Raw genomic sequence first — 4,802 nt, forward strand, 5'->3', positions numbered from 1 at the left:
CAGCCAGAGGGCGTCTGTGGCCTCTGGGGTGAGGACCGTCACGGCGCCTGGTTTAAAAACTCCACCGGGGAAGAGGGGCCCAGCCCACTGTCCAGTGCGCCCTGTTCACCCTCTGAGGCCAACGCACACTGACCGTGGCCTTCTCCGCTCGTCTCGGAGAAAAACGACTTGCTTCCCCAGTGGGCAGCCCCACTCAGCCCACGGCGCAGAGATCCCGGGGAGAACCGTCTTTTGGGCGCATACTAGGTGCACAGTTTGAGGTCGTCTTTCTTAGGGGAGAATCCCCTCGCTGTGCATAGACATTATGGGGCGGGGGCAGAGAGGGCGGGAACACAGCCCCCCCACCACTAAGCACACAGGCAGGTGTCCGACATTTGGGGACATGGCAGGGGTCAGCACCTCTGGGGTGCTATGGGGGAGCCCCGCCCCGGGGAAGCCACGGGCCTCCCCGCCAGGTGAGGGTGTGTGCCCCAAGTTCTTCCCTGACAAAGGGGTGGAGGTGAGGGGAACCTGGCGGTGTCGCCAAACAGGTGTGCAAGGACACTAGTGTCACCCATGCCTGCCGTCCACGGCGCGGCCGAGGGGAAGAACACAGAAAACCCTGTGTTCTTGTTAAAACTTCGTCTCCTCTCCGAGCAACCAGCAGACTGCGTGTTTGTGGACCATGAGGTCAGGGGGTGGATGCGGACGAAGGTAGAAGCTTATTTGTCACGTACTTTGGTAGGGTGTCCGTAAGAGGCGGCAGGTGTGGCCGGAAAGGCAAGGAAGGCTTTAAACGGCAGGTCTGGACCCTGGCTGTTCAGGTGACCTTGGGCGAGGTCTCCGGCGTCGCTCCCCTCCAGCGGAGGCCTCTGTCACACCGCGGTCATGGAGCACATGGGTCGGGAGGCTCAGGGTCAACCAGTCGGGCTGCTCACGCAGCAAAGCTTGGGGCGGTCGGTGCTTGTCATTAGTGTTTTGCAAGCAATGCGTCAGCATCCGTGCAGGTCTTGGCATTTTCCAGAACAGGCGTATGATTTTACAATATCAGATCACAGCACTGCTTAAAGTACAAAAATGAATAAATGTTTTACAAACCCATCGACCTGCTAACTATTACAAAAACTCACATCCGAATAACGTAAGTTAGATTTTGGCAAAACCACGGTAACCGGGGAGAACCTCACGAGCACCCGCTGGCCCCCTCGGGAAGCTGGGGTGTCCAAGAGACAGTGTACTGGGGGTGCCCTGAACCACAACGTCTGGGGGGTTCAGAGGCATCTGGCTCTTGGGCTCTGCCAGTGCAGGAGCCCCTCAGGGGCCGGCCTCTCTCGGGACCCTTGTTGCCCCAGTGCGTGGAAGGTACGAGGCCGTTTGGGGACCAGGAACAGGGGACGAGTGGACACACAGGTGGGGGAGGAGAAGGGACGGCCCTGAGCACCCCTGGGAGGCGAAGGATGCCCGAGAGACCCCCAAGCAAACGGGGTGATCCCAGACAGACTCACACTCACAGGCGGGGGTCCGGGGAGGGCGTGAAGAAGAGACTGGGTCTGGAAAGGGCGTCTCAGCGCAGAGGCTGCGAGCCGCGGGAGGAGCTGCCGGGGACTGGGCAGCAGGGGCGGGCCCCAGGAACGGGGGGTGGCGTCAGGGACGCCCGGTGCGGGAGCGGCAGTGCCGTTCTTGGTGACACTCCCACCTAGGCCTCCGAGGAGAGCCTCCGCGGCCGTGGGGCAGGAGGGGCCTGCGTGGGGCCCAAGGCGACGCCCTGTGTGCCCTCGCGCACCCCAGGGGCCGGGCTACCCGCGCCGGAGGCACAGCACCAGGCAGTTGCTGCTCCTGTTGGTGCAGAAACCTCGGCGCCTCTGGAAAACGACCCCCGCCCCTGCCGCGTGCCTCCCGCCCACCTTCCCGGTGCCGGGTCCAGGAACAGAGGGAGTCGCACCTGGGAGAGCCCGCACCCTCACCTGTCCGTCGGGCTGTTGGGCAGGCTTTCAAGACCCCCGTGCACTAACTGTGATGATTTAAACCATAACCAAACCATCATCTCACTCATTTAAATTGAAATAACGCCTGCCAGTTTCCAAAACATCACCTCGTTCCATTTCGAATTAATTTTCTCAAATATGTCCGCCTAATTGAATGAGAGAAATCGCCGGGGAGGGAGGCCCTCCTCACACTCGGGCCTTTATTTTCCAAATATAAAATTCATATATTTCCTCGACAATTCATTAGCCGGGCACCCCCTCCAGGGACGGGAGGCCTAGCCGGGAAATTAGTTCCTGAGGCGGGAGCTGCGGCCGAGGCCCCTCCCACACGAGGCACGGCGAGGACCCTGCCGAAGGAGGGGGCCCACCGCGCTCTGGACGAGTCCAGGAATGCCCCGGAAGCGTGAATATTCATGAGGCCGCTCTCAGGGACAAGCAGCCAATCATCATTAGATCCTTTGGTGTTCATTATAATAAAATTAATCTTGATTAATTCATTCACCATTAATCTTGCATTCAAATGCAATTCCATAGAAACTGCGTTGTGATTTAGCAATTAACTCACCCGGCAAGATTGAGGAGCGTTTCCCGGGTCCCCCAAGGCCGCTCTCCGCCGTGTCGGAGCGGCAGCGGCAGGCCCAGAGGGTCCGTGTGTCCAGAGACAGTCCAGGGAAAATGAAAGGGCGGCACCTCAGGCGTAGATGCCGCAGCAGGGGACAGAGCATCCCTGCGTCCTGTTCTGCCCTTCAAAAAACAAGCGAACCGACCCAGACGTGTTTGCAGCCTGAGGTGGGAAGGAAAAACACCCAAATTCTTCCAGCGTCCAAACGAACGAAGAATAGGTCTGTGAGCAGCTGAAGTGACGTCTGAAGGTCTCTCCTCTGGGTCATGGTCGGAACGCGCTGCCGAGAAATGTGCCTGCCGGAGAAACTCCGGATGACCAGCCGTCGCCCGTCTGCTCCTCACGCGGTGACTGGCGACAGGCACCTGTCCGGGCTCAAGTGCAGGGGGCCGGTCCCCGGCCCTGGGCGGGGGGTCACGGGCCACTTTGAGGGGGGGGCCCTTGGCGCTCACTCTGTGGGGCCCTCCTGTTTTAGCTCTGCGTCCTTCCCCTGTGCACCGCCTCCTGCCCTTCTCCGTGGAACTGCGTCGTGGAGTCAGCACCTGAGAGTGCGTGGAAGAGAACGGGACGGGCCCAGTGGGGAGAGCCGCGGCTCCGATTGGCGGGTGGGGGACGCAGGATGTGGAGCCACGGAGAATTCGAGTTCCGTCCCCGGCCCATCAGCCGCTCCCTCTCGGAGGGTGCGGCCACCGTCGGGCGAGGCCGTTTCCAAGGAGACCTCCTGCCACCCCGGTTCTTCCCCCACCCCAGGGGTCATCGAGCTCCCGAGGGTGTGGGCCGAGGAGACAGAGCCGGGCCCCTCCCAGAGCGAGGGCAGGTGCCCTGCGAGCCCTGGGCAGAAGCTCCGGTTAGTGTCGGGGACAGTTCCACTCGCTGGGTTTTGAGAAGACGCTTGCAACCTGGACTACGGAAGGTCCAGGAAAATTAACTCGAATCCACGGGGCCCGAGTTTTCCTCTGGTGATGGGGCGTGTCCCCCACGTCCTCCGCGGGAGGCAGTGTCAGCCCGACGGGGCCGGGTTCAAGGTGATGCCAGGTCACCCCACCACTCAGCAGGGTGGCCGCTCCGTGTCCACGAGGACCTAGTGCTCTGTGGGACTTGGGTGCTCTGAGTCACACCTGGAACTTTCCGGTCCCACACGAACGGAGTCTGCCGCTGGCTGCTGCTCAGACGAGAGCCCCTCTGCGCAGCGCTGGGGCCACAGGGGCCGACCTGGGTGGAGAAGCGGCCTCTGTGCCGAGGGGGCAGGGGCATGGCCGGCCGCTCCGCACTGACGCACGCGCGAGGGCTGGGGTCCACCGTCCTGGGAGGACTGACGCTGTCACGGAACCAGCTGCCGAAGGAGTAAGCCGGCTCTGCCAGCCCCCAGGCCGGGGGCCACGGTCCTGGAGGGTGGGCTGTCCTGCGGCGGCTCAGCTCACAGCCTCCCCGGTGTCCTGTGCAAAGGTGAGGTCCTCCCACGGAGCACCTGGGACCCACCGTGGACGTCGGGCCGCCAGGAGGGCACAGCGGGCTGAGGGATGCATGCCTGTGTGCACAGGCAGTGTGCAGATGCACACGCATGCACACACAGGTAGATACATGCACATATAGTGTACATATGTATACACACATAGTCTATGTAATGCACGCATACTGTGCGGTGCACACGTGTGTGCACACATGGACACAGTATATGCACAATGCACATGTGCGTGCACATGCTATGTGTGCAATGAGCACACATGCATGTACCTATGGATACACACAGCACACATACAGTGCACATGTGCACACATGTGTACATTATGCACACTGCACACACATGCACGCATGTGGGTGTATGCACATGCACAATGCACACGTGCACACACAATATGTGCCACACCAAAAGTACAACATGCACACATATCCACACATGGTGTGTGCTGTGTACATACAACATGTGCACGTGCACATGCAGACACACCTGTGTGCACGTGCACACATACATGCACGCACAGACACACACACTCCATTGTTTCCTGCCAGCGGCAGCAAAGAAGGCAGCTCTCCAGCAGGAGCCTGCGTCCAGCAAAACCACGTCGCCGGGCGCCCGGCCTTCGGGGAGCCGCCCGGCCTCACGCTCTTCCTCCACCCGGTCGGACGCCGGCCCGGACGACACAGGTGGGATTGCTCTTTGGAACAAAACGCCGTCTTGGCGAGCACAGCACCCTCCGCGCGGGAGCGCCTCAGCA

The 4,802-nt window shown here is 61.2% G+C and overlaps 1 pseudogene; it reads right to left on the minus strand.

Moving 5' to 3' along the window:
• Positions 1-318: 318 nt before the first annotated feature.
• Positions 319-463, minus strand: LOC123826482 (annotated as a pseudogene).
• Between the last annotated feature and the right edge of the window lie 4,339 nt (positions 464-4,802).

This window comes from Phyllostomus hastatus, unplaced genomic scaffold, assembly GCF_019186645.2.
Source record: "Phyllostomus hastatus isolate PE091 unplaced genomic scaffold, TTU_PhHast_1.1 phas_contig_80, whole genome shotgun sequence".
Lineage (NCBI taxonomy): Eukaryota > Metazoa > Chordata > Mammalia > Chiroptera > Phyllostomidae > Phyllostomus > Phyllostomus hastatus.